The sequence below is a fragment of the Protopterus annectens genome, chromosome 15.part0 (genome assembly GCF_019279795.1).
Source record: "Protopterus annectens isolate FY-2018-M chromosome 15.part0, PAN1.0, whole genome shotgun sequence".
Taxonomy (NCBI): Eukaryota; Metazoa; Chordata; order Ceratodontiformes; family Protopteridae; genus Protopterus; species Protopterus annectens.
Genome location: NC_056749.1, coordinates 103,464,833 through 103,477,552, shown reverse-complemented (window position 1 = coordinate 103,477,552; position 12,720 = coordinate 103,464,833).

The window sequence follows — 12,720 nt, the reverse complement described above, 5'->3', positions numbered from 1 at the left end:
TACAGGATAGATGTTTGCATGTGTACAATAGCAGGGCTCTGTGTTTTAGGTTGTTGTGTGTTGTATATTGTGTGGCAGTGGTCAGCATGTAGGCATGGACAGTTGTGTCTTGGTGGCCTATGGCCAGTACTGTTGATGACAGGGCCATGTTCTGACAACTGCAGTACCAACCACAATGCATCCCAGCAAGACCCAATTCAGCAGTCATCCATACTCACTGTTCAGATGTCAATATCTGCCACCATCTGAAAGATGGGCATGCCAAGAATGTGGGCCCAGACATGCACACAGTACACAAGTGGAAGTACCCTAGACAGAGTACATAAAATTTAACTGTCAACTGCACACACCTTTGGAATTGTACATACAGATTAGCAGCACATTAGTTGTCTGTGTAGTATGGAATACTGATGTAGTCTGGCCAATCACTGGCAGACCACAAAAGGCAAAGTTATGAAGGAATGAAAGACTGCCTATGTCCCCACACAAGGCAGAATAACAGAATGTCCCAGGTTTATCTGTGAGTCAGCTGCAAGAAGCTTCCATATCCCACATGCACTCAGCTCACCCCACCATCAGCCACAGGTTTATCACAGGTCATATCCCTGCTGTTGTGAATGAGTACAGTACGACCTCCACTTCTGTATGGGATTACCTACAGAATGCAACATGCTGAAGAGGAGTTCCATGCAGGTGTGTCCCTAGCTGTAAGCAGCACCCTGCCAGCATCCAGAACAATGAATTAATATGACAGGAACTATTGCCATTAACACCTCGCACACTTACCCTATCACCCCAGGGGAATCAAGAGGCTCACAGCCTAGGACTGTAGGAGTGACAGAATGCAATGGCCTGCTACAGATGGTCTGCATCACTACCAAATGCCCTACAGTCCTCTGTCAAAGGCCTGTGCCTCACCCATTCTGCCAATATATGTTATCTCATGGGGTCCCAACTAACAATATAACACAGTCTACAGAACACAAATGCAAGGACATATCGGCAAATCCCAGTAGCATTTCCACCATTTCCTACTACATGAACTGTGGACCAGCCACTAAATACTGCTAGGATGAAGGGACAACTATAGGGATACTTCTCAGGTATCGCTCACATAATGTTAGGAAGTGGATTGAATAACAGAGTGGGGTGGTGTAAAAGCATGGATGCCATGGAGTTTGTGAAGTCTGAAACTCTGATGTGTGCCCATGCTACCCCTTCCTGCAAGCCCAGTAATGGGTGGCTACAAACCTGCTTGTAAACCACAATGTGAAGGGGAACTGACCAGATATATGATCCCTGCCTCTGGGTAACCTGGGTGAATCTGTACAGCTGAGAGATATGGCCACAGCATGATATGGCCATTCTATGTCGATAGATGTACAAGCAGGGGATCCTCAGCTACCACAGTACCAAGGTGCTAGACCATTTACACTGACACATCAGCAAGTGTCTGCAGCTACCCCTCCAGAATGGCATGAGTGTGCAAGAATATATAGGGTGCAGACCACAATACTGGGCACAGCTTCATTCATCTTGTATTTCCCAGGAAATAACTGTGAGCAAATAAGTATATCTGTCAATAGTTGATGACATAATACATCACAGTGTAAAACAGCACATATGTCTGAATATCTCTGCTAACACCAACCATGTAACATAAGCAGCACAGACACAATAGTTACAGTATCCTACTATATTTTGCCCATTGTGACTCCATATTGTCAGCCTATCTACAGATATGTTGCAGAAACAGGTTGCTAGCTGTAGGTGTAGAACAAAAAATCCTGGAGTGGAGTACAACCTACCTGGAATGGATTCACACACTCAATACAGAAGGTCATACCAGGCATGCTCCTACATTTAGAGAAATGAAGCCCATGTCTGTCAACAAAATACAGAAGATCATACTGGGCATGCTCCAACACTTAGAGAAATGAAACCCATGTCTGACAACAACAGTGGACTATACATATCTGTCAGTTGCAGATGTCTGTGCACACACACCACATTGCACACCATTCATGCTTTGCACAACAAATTGGATAGGAATACTCACACATACCCAAGGCCAACACACTATAAGAGGTCAAACGTACACACACAGAGATGTGGGGAAGAGAGAGAGAGCGAGACAGACAGTGACAGGGAGATTCCCATCATGAGGCCTGTCCCACCCACCACACATCCAATTAGCCAATATCACATGACATGCCAATGTCAATCACTGTAGACATTTGCTTTTGGTAGCCCTTAGCCCTTTAGTGTCTGTGGTGCTAGTGATAACTGTGTAACATGATAGTACAAATCAGTATTCATCTAGCATTTGTATATCCAGTCCTGTCAAATGTAAAGTTGTGTGTGACTGATTGTTGTGTGTGTGTTTCCAGAGGAATGGTTTATGGCCCTTTCACACAGTGCACTTCCCATTTCCCATGTTAGCACTCATGCTGATGTCAATTACCTTGAAATACTCCTTTGGAGAAGGGCCAGCCCTATAAGCTCTGTGGCACGTGCGATAACTGAGTAATGCTGTATTTTAACATGCTAGTTAGGTAGGAGATGTAATTCCAGATATGTCAACTGTGAAACCCTGTCTGTGTGTGTGTGTGTGTGTGTGTGTGTGTGTGTGTGTGTGTGTGTGTGTGTGTGTGTGTGTGTGTGTGTGTGTGTGCGAGCATGTGTGAGCGTGTGTGTGTGTGTGTGTGTGTGTGTGTGTGTGTGTGTGTGTGTGTGTGTGTGTCAGTCACCTTGAAATACCCATTTGGAGAAGGGCCAGCCCTATAAGCTCCATGGCACGTGCAATAACTGCATAATGCTATAGTGTAACATACTAGTTAGGTAGGAGTTCTAATCTCAGATATGGCAACTGTGAAACCCTGTGTGTGTGTGTGTGTGTGTGTGTGTGTGTGTGTGTGTGTGTGTGTGTGTATGTGTGTGTGTGTGTGTGTGTGTGTGTGTGTGTGTGTGTGTGTGTGTGTGTGTGTGTGTGTAGAGTAAAGATTTTGAGGCCATTCACAGTCACTACACCTCCCACTGCCCTACTTTAGCAAGCCTGCTGTCAGTCATCTTGAAATACCCCTTTGAACAAAGGCCAGCTCTATAAGCTCTGTGGCATGTGCAATAACTGCGTAATGCTATACCCCTGGATTCACTCTTCTTCCTTGTAGGACTAGCTTAGTCCTGCATGGAAGCAGATGTTTAGGAGCAGGATGGCAGCGTGCCATGCATATTAATGAGGGCATGCTGCTTGAGCTCCTAAATGAACACAGCATGTGCACGAGTGCAGGTGGTGTGTCTGAGAGCAGAGCTGAGATCAGACCATAAACTAATCATTCTGGATGTCCACAACCCACCACTACCCCCAACTAAGGAAACCACAGTAAAAAACTTTTCTAAAGCAACCCTCACCTTACTTAAGACAGAGGTGGTAAGTTTCACAACCCCCACGTTAAAGGATAACACTGCCCAAGATGCAGAAACCTTTACAAATGCACTCTATGAGCACCTATAAGGATGCATGGACCATGTCATCACTAGCAAAACCAATACTCACTCCTGTAAGAGAAGGAAACCAGTTTGGTGGACCCCTGCAATAAACAGGCTATACAATAGAAGGAGGAAACTAGTTCAGAAAAAAGTAAATCCCAAGAAGGAAAGACATCCCTGATCAGTATCAGTAAGAAACTAAGGTCCGTCATGAAATCATCCAAGGCTAACTTCGAAAGAAAAATAGCCAAGGATTCAAAAGGTAACCACAAAGCCTTCTTTAGCTCTGTTAAGAATCTAAGTGGCAACTCACAGATATGCACTGAACTAGTGCAAAATAGCACAAAATATACTGAACCTACTGATATTGCCAACATCCTGGCAGATAGATTCAGTGCAAACTTCACCCCCCTCTCACCTCCAAAAGGGCCCACAACAATACCGTAAAAGTGCAGTGTCCCAAAAATCACAGATGCACAGGTGAAAACAGCCCTTTCAAAAGCCAGAAACACAGCATCAATGGGACTAGATGGTGTCCCAGGCTGTGTCTTGCACGAACTACAGAACGAACTAACCCCCCACCTAAACACGCTGTTCAGCCTCAGCCTCTCCACAGGCTATGTGCCCATAGAATGGCACACAGCAACGTTTATTCCTCTCCACAAAAGAGGAGCCACAACTGACCCTGGTAACTATCACTCCATAAGCCTGACTAGCCTGGTCTGCAAGGCTATGGATTGCATCATTATGGAACTCATTAACAAAGTCATTGGGAACCTCCAAACACTTGATCTGACCCAGTTTGGCTTTGTTAAGGGCAGATCATGCCTACTAAACCTGGTTGACTTCTTCGGGACAGTCACCAAGGCCATAGACAAGGGGAAAGGTGGTTCACACAGCCTACCTTGACCTCGCCAAGGCTTTTGACACCATTTCCCACTCAGGTATTACAGAAAAACACAGCAGCCTGACCATAAACCCCTACATCATGAGATGGGTTGCCAACTGGCTAACAAACAGAAATCACACGGTAAGAATAGTGGGCTTCAGGTCCGACTCTAAACCAGTCACAAGTGGTGTCCCACAAGGCTCGGTCCTGGGACCCCTACTGTTCGACATATACTTCTCAGAAGTACAGACAAACACAGGAGGACTATGGCTAACCAAGTTTGCCGATGACTGCAAACTGGGAGCCATAAATTGACTCTCCAGCTGACACGGACATCCTCCAAAAGGGCCTTACTGAGATGGACACCTGGTGTTAAAGTCATGGCCTCAAGCTAAATGTCAAAAAATGCATAGTCATCCCGTTTGGGAAAAACAAAACACCCACGAATTACCACATAGGTGGCAGCTCCCTTAATACAGAAGAGGTAATAAGAGATCTGGGGACCCAGGTAGATAGTAATCTCTCCTTTGACAGTCATATTGCCAGAGTAGTTAGGAAATCCTTCTATGTAGCCATCTAATTACTAAAGGGTTCGCATCTAGAAATAAAGAGGTTATAGTGCCCCTCTACTCGTCACTCATCAGACCCATCATAGAGTACAATGCCTCGTTTGGGATGTACCTCACAAGACACTTCCAACAGCTGGAAAGACCACAAACGTACCTCACCAAGAGGATTATTGGTCTCAAACATATGTTCTATGCAGCCTGACTGGAAAAACTCCAGCCGTACTAAGTGGCATATCGCTTACTCAGAGGTGATCTCTCCTTGACTTACAAAGCCATGTCCAACTCAGAATTGATGGACATGCTCCACCTAAAGAAATCCAAGTCACTGTGAGCCACACGCTCTAGTGAGCTAAACCTCACCACAACAATAAATAGAACATGCTGGAGGGATAGATTCCTGTCACATAGACTCCCCATGCTTTGGAACAAAATTCCAAATTACATCAGGCAGAGCCCCTCACTAACACTCTTCAAGAGAAACTTTGATGAGTGGATGGGTAACAGAAAATACACCCCTGGGATCACTTCATTGACTCTGCTTGACAGAGGATCAGTTAATTAATCAATGGGGCGGTGAAAACCGACACGCTCTGGCTAGGCTTATAAATGCCCTCGGGCAGATAGTCTAGTACCTACCTATGAACCTATGAACCTATATACACTCCCCTGCAAGCAAGAACATCAAGTTTAGGAATAAGAATGAGTGAGACTGCTTATAGGTGTTTGCATATCCTCAGCAACCTCCCCCGAAGTTTATAAGAGCAATAGTTAAAATATAAAATATAAACAAGCTGCCTCATTTTATGAAACAGATAAAATTTAACCGTAGGTGCACGGGTTTGCCCATCGCTTAGCTACGTTTATTGCAGCTTAAATGGCACAAGAGGATAAAAATCAAGATATATGCAAATGAAGTAGTACTGTGATAGTGTAGTGGGCAGAGTATTTGCCTTATGAGCAGTCATTCCCGGTTCGAGTCCCACTCCAGTATATTCCATTTTCCATGTCAAATCACTTTATGAGCAATATTTTTTGTTGCATATCCTACTAAATGACATATATTTGTGAACTGGAGTACTGCATTAAATGCAGATGTGAGGTGTCATTATCATAATGTTGTAAAATCCAGAGATAATCACAAGTGCCCCCATACAGTATATGTACACATGAATCAGGGATACAAATTGAAGGTACAATGTGTAATGAATGATAAATCTATAGAGTTTCCAAATCCACCATCTTCCCAAGAACCATTTTGCATTACTATCTAAATTAGTGCAGGGGTAAGCGGGAGTAAGCACTATTAAGCAAGAGTAAGCATATTTAAGCAGTAGTAAGCGGGTTTAAGCCCATTTGCATGGGGGTAAGCAAAGCGCACATAGGTTAAGCAATATTGAAGCTAACTCTTTGTAAGTATATTTAACCGGAGGTTAGCATTGCTTACCATCGTGCAAACCCATGCAAACCCATTTACAAGTGCTTAAAAGTACCTTAATCACTCTGTATGCAACAGCCACTGTTCTGGCCAGAAACAAAATAAACAGCCCCTGCAGGTCTTGAATCCAGGACCCTGTACACTATAGGCACAGTAGTTAACCACTAAGCCATCACAGCAGTACATAAGATTGAGGTATCATCAAACAGATCCTCACTGCAGGAAAATCAAACTGAACATGTGAAAGGAATCTGTATACAGTTTTATGTTGCATAACCTACTACATAACATAAATATGTAAACTGGAGTACTGCATTAAGCCCAGATGTGAGGTGTAAATGTAATAAAGTGTTGAAATCCCCTAATAAACACAAGGACCCCATGCAGTGTATGTACACATGAATCATGAATACCAAACACATATATAACATGTAATGAATAATAAATCAATGGCACAATGCAAATATAATGCAACTTAAATATTAAGCAATGCTAAGCATTGCACAGCCCAGCTTAGGAGGTGTAAGCAATGTGTATACCAGCTAACTCAATCTCCCCATTGTTATATCCCTTTAAGCAATGCCAAACTTAGGTAAACAGGTTTGCCCTTAGTTTAGCCTTTTCAAAACTGTCCAATCATGGTAAAGTGCAGGTAAGCAGTCCTTTGTAAACCCAACAGATGGGAATACATCTCATAACTGGTTGTAGCTTCCACTTGTAGGCACCATTTCTGGAATGGGAGAGGGTGTGCGCTTTCAGGTGAAGTGCTGGGGCATCCAGGATTCCTGAGTCATGGCAGGACTCCTTGTGAAAGACCATGACCAGTGACTGCTGCAAGGCCAGTACCAGGGTTTGCAATACAAAGCAGAAGCCTGTGACCGTCTCGCCCGTGACCTCACCAGTGCCACTGGAATACCCCAAACTGGTGAGCAGGTCAGGCATCACTATGCCAACCTGAAGTAGCGAAAGGGGGATCTCTTTCATCAGGGGATTCAAGAGGCTGGGAGGACAGGGGAAGTCCCAGCCTTGTGTAAGTATCAGTCCACTACCTGTTTAATAATTGCCAGCTCATGTATATTATGGATAGGTATGGATAAATATTCCTCTTATGTCTTTCACAGTGGCAAGTGAGTGGGCTATGAACCAGGAAGCCCATGGATGTAGATTGGAGTTGTTACAACACGAGGCAGGTTTGTAATACCCTTGCATGTACTGTCATAGGAAATAAATCTAAAAGTAGTAGTAAGTTAATTGCCTGTATAAAACCTGTACTGTTTAAGGCATGTAATGCATATACCAGAGAATATGGTAGGAAGAGTCTCATATAGATTGTATGTAATTAAAAGCATAATAGCCAGACAATAAATGTCTAACTGCTGGACTGCATGTGTTTACACTGGTATCATATGGTAATGTAGATTTACAATCACTTAATAGTACTGTCGTATTAAGCACTGTTACCCACACTGTGCTACATAAATAAAATGTGTAGGAACATCTGTATATGACTGCTGTAATCCCAAGAGGTCATATAGTAAAACCAGTTCATGTATATAGTTGTCGACAGCCATACCACTGTGCAAACTAAGGCAATAAGGTAGTGTACTAATACTTGTAAGGTGCAGACAAAAGCACTGACTAGGAAAGTAATGCGAACTACAGCAATATGCTAGTTGTTAATTTACATCTTTCTCTCCCCCACACCATATCTGCAACAATAAACTAAATACACAACTCAACTGGTATGTGTTGACTTAATTCTAATGTTGGGACATATGTCCTATTGTTCGATAATTATTTAAATCTGATTCTATGCATGTGCTATGTTGAAATACTCCCACATTGGTGGCATGCTGCCATCAATGTACCTGCATGCTGTTGCAATTACCACTGTGGTCCCATATTTGCATGTGTTCTATTTGCTATGCAACTGTTCCATATCTGATGTTTGGGTTAATGGGAATATCTATCCATGCTGTTATACCTAATCCTGGAATGTGTTGACTATTACTAACTGACATATGTTGATAAAACAAAAACACCATGACATGTATGGGAATGCGGGTCCCGGCAGACCTACCTGTCCCATCTCAGCTGACCAGTGGCACCAGGCACCAGCATGTCTCGGGCCCAACCTGGGACCTCCTCGTTTGTTGGTCCTGCACCCCCTGGGAGCAGGAGTGGAGAGGAACCTGTCACCCGTCACCAGATCCAGGTCGTGGTGCATAGTGAGCTCTGCAGGGCAGTCGGAGATCTGCTACACCAGCTTGAGGGCCATGTGTCATGCCTAGAGGGTTGGCCTGGCTATCCTACTCATCCCCCAGCACAGCCACCTTCGGGGCTGTGAAGGTGCAGTGGTGACTGCACATGGGTGGGTCCTCAGTCCCACTGTTTCTACTAGGGGGCTCATGGGCTTCTGATTTCCCAGCACCCCTCCCCATCAAGGTGTTTACCCCCAACATGTGTCATATATTGCCCCTGTATGTGTCTTGTTTGTCTTGTCTGTTAACCTACCCAACCTCCCCAAATATACCTACTATCCCTCCCCAACATCCCACTCTCACCTGAAAAAAAAAATAAAAAGGGGCAATCTGTTCCCAAAAAAAAAAATCTCGCACCATACATAGCTGTCCATTTCACACATGCGTCCACTGGAAACATGTAATCTGGTCTAATTGGCTTAACAACGTATTATTGTTGTCCTCACCCTTCTCTCAGGGGTATGTGTCCAAATCTATCTCCAAATTTAGTGTAAATGCACAGCTGTTGCTGTAGAAAAAATGTGCAGCTATGGACCTTCCCTACACTCTTCCTACATATCCCTAGCTATTTCCCCTAATGTCTTTCTCTCTTTGTGCCCCTTTCTCACCACTTTCCTATCAACCCCTTTTCATTTCTTTTAAAGAAGATAGCGCGGGGTAAGTGGGAGTAAGCACCTTTAAGCAGCAGAAAGCAGGTTTAAGCCTGTTTGAGTGGGGGTAAGCAATGCCTACACAGGTTAAGCAATTTAGAAGCTAACTGAGTATAAGAAACTGTAACTGGAAGTTAGCAGTGCTTACCTCCCTGCAAACCTGTGCAAACCCGCTTACAACTGCTTTAAAGTGCTTTAATCACTCTGTATCCAACGGCCCGTGTTCTGCCCAACAAAAAATAAACAGCCTTTGCAAGGCTCGAATGCAGGACCCTGCACACCATAGACAAAGTGATTTACCACTAAGTCATGCCAGATATACATAAATGTGATGTTTTCAGAAACATATCATCCAGCCCAGTCATGCAACAGTACAGAGAATGTATACCAGCATTTAGATGTATGTGTGTGTGCAAATATATTAATATCTAAACAGATACAACATATCCATATATGTGTGTATATATATATATATATATATATATATATATATATATATATATATATATATATATCTATATGGTTCTACCTCACATAACCGAAACACCAAAACACCGACAACGCAATCACCGACACCACATAACCGACAGTACAAAAACACGAAATTCCACATGCCCGACAACGAAATAACCGACGGTACACAAACACGAAACCTCATACACTTCACACACCACAATCAACAAACAAAACACATTCCCCATCCAAAACCACACGCAACACAAGCACACCAAATCCCTACAAACCCACACTAAACCTCACATACACAACTACCTACAACCCTAACCCAAACCCTAACCCTAAGGTCCGTCACTACTGCACACTTACCTGGCCCGCTCCCTAACCCTAACTCACTTATCCCGCCCTAACCCAAACACAATCACTACCGACACTTACCTGACCCGCTCCTAACCCTAACTCACTTATCCGCCCTAACCCAAACACAATCACTACCGCACACTTACCTGACCCGCTCCCTAACCCTAACTCACTTAACCCACCCCTATCCCCACAGACCGTCAATATCCACACTTACCTTACTCGCACCCTAACGTCCGTCACTACCGCATACTTACACAGCCTTTCCCCATGTCGGCATCCTCGGCGGTGCTTTTATCCGTCGGGTCGGTCTTATCCACTGTCGATCTTCTGGGTCCCGTGTCGGTCTTCTCAGCTTCGATCTTCTGGTGCTCGGTTTTCGTGGTCGATGTTCCGGCGTGTCGTTGAAGTGAGGTAGAACCATATATATATATATATATATATATATATATATATATATATATATAATATACATATATATAAATATATATGAACATACATACATGCAAATGGCTACATCGACACATATATATGTCTACACCAATATGTCTGCATATACACAGCAAGTTACATATATGTACGCAGTTATATTTCTATGTAGGTATATACGGACATAGTTATATATATATGTAAGCAGAGGCCAAGGCCTTCAACACCATCCCCCATTCTAGAACCATAGATAAACTTACGAAGCTGGGCATAAATCCCTACGTCACTCCATGGGTTGCCAACTGGCTTACTGACAGAACCCAGACTGTAAAAGTAGCTGACTCCAAATCCAGGTCCAGAGAGGTGACAAGTGGAGTACCTCAGGCCAACACTAAGGGACTCTAGCTAACAAAGTTCGCAGATGACTGCAAAGTGGGAGCCATTATTGAATCCCCAAATGATGTGGATATTCTACAAAAGGGCCTTACAGAAACAGATGCTTGGTGCCAGAGCCATGGGCTCAGGCTTAATGCCAATAAATGTATAGTTGTTCCCTTTGGGAAAAAAACATGTACCCATGAATTATCACATAGATGGCAGTACACTAAACACCCACAAAATAGTAGAAAACCACAGAAGAACCAACCAGCGGAATGTGAGCAATCCAAAGGACACCAAGTTTATTGAAGTTAAGTGCTTTCATCTCTATTACAGAGACTTCCTCAGAAAAATATTGCACAAAAATCCAGCCAAATATATAAATGGTTAATTGAGGGGTGGGTATATATTTGGCTGGGTTTTTGTGCAATATTGTTCTGAGAAGTCTCTGTAATAGAGAGGAAAGTGCTTAACTTCAATAAACTTGGTGTCCTTTGGATTGCTCACATTCTGCTGGTTAGTACACTAAACACCGAAAGTGTGATGAGAGACTTTGGGACACAGGTGGACAGTGGTCTCACCTTCGATAACCACATTGCCACAACAGTCAGGAAATCCATCTATGTGGCACACCTCATCACTAAGGGCTTTTCATCCTGAAAAAAGGAGTTCATTGTCCCACTGTACTCATCCCTCATTAGACCCATTATAGAGTACAATGCCCCAATTGGTATGTACCTCACAAGACATCTGCAACAGCTGGAAAGGCCGCAGAAATACCTCACTAAAAGAATCACAGGCCTAAAGCAGGTGCCCCATGATGACCATCTAAAAAAACTTCAGCTATACTCTGTGGCTTATCGTCTACTCAGAGGTGATCTCTTCTTAACATACAAGGCCATGACAAACCCTGAGATGTTGGACATGCTCCATTTAAAGAAATCCCAATCCCTCAGAGCTACATGCTCCAGTGATCTAAACCTTGTCATCACAATGAACAAAACATGCTGGAGGGATAGGTTCCTGAGACTCCCCATATTCTTGAATAGACTGACCATACATGTCAAGCAGAGCACCTCCTTGGCCCTCTACAAAAGGACCTTGATGATTGGATGGGAGATAGGAAATTCACCTCAGGGATCACGTCAGTCACCCTGCTAGACAGGGGTCCAGGGAAGTAAATATCATGGGAAGAAATATCCAGGGAATTGTTATGGCTAGGCTTGTATAGGCCCTAGGGCCGATAGCCTAGTACCAACCTATACATATATATATATATATATATGGCCATACATCCGTAGACAGCAATGGTAGATTAACTAAAACATATATGTCCACATGCACCGTTAATGGGGTTGAGAGGCCCCAAACAATATATGTCTTGTACGAATAGGCATGCCCCCCCCCCCCCACAGACAAACACGTCCTCCCTGCAATACACTACCAAGTGTTGCAGATCCCATAATCAGGACTTGACATGACATGGGCACAAGATGTTAACAGTACTACATACCACCTGTATTATGTCAGGCTGGTATTGGTAACATATCATGCGGTACAGTCTGGCTCCCATAGGAAACATAAAATGTGGAAGCTATCATCATCCCCAGGATACATATACACAGACACATATATGCAGCTACAGATATACACACACACATATATATATATATATATATATATATATATATATATATATATATATATATATATATATATATATATATATATATATATATATATATATATATATATACATACACATATATATATATATATATATATATATATATAGATATACATG